The sequence below is a fragment of the Limulus polyphemus genome, unplaced genomic scaffold (genome assembly GCF_000517525.1).
Source record: "Limulus polyphemus unplaced genomic scaffold, Limulus_polyphemus-2.1.2 Scaffold767, whole genome shotgun sequence".
Taxonomy (NCBI): domain Eukaryota; kingdom Metazoa; phylum Arthropoda; class Merostomata; order Xiphosura; family Limulidae; genus Limulus; species Limulus polyphemus.
Window position 1 is genome coordinate 67716 of NW_013666377.1, and position 414 is coordinate 68129.

Here is a 414-nt window from a genome sequence, read left to right on the forward strand (position 1 = left end):
ATAGGTTGAATAATCGCCAAGGTTTTCCAATTTTTATTTAAAGAAGGATGACGTTTCGAGCTTACCTCTTCGTTAGATCGTACAGCTTACAACAACGGCGCATGCGCAGAATTCAAAGAACTTGCGTGCGTAGTATTTGGAATGTTGAGCGTCACAATTCTCAGCAAAATTACATCTACTATCAAAAATACCCGCCCCCCGGGCAGGTAAAACTGATAGTTCCTGCGGAAGGCTATTGGGCCTGCGGCCTTTTCTGGAATTGTCTGCCAGTTCTACAACAATGTACATCCAATAGTGTTCACCGTCTATGAGTAAAAGGATTTGATTAAAATTTTAGTTTTAAAATGAGCTATCATCACAGAGTAGATTTTATTGAAGTATTTCTTTGTAGACGCTTGTTTGTTTGTTTGTTTG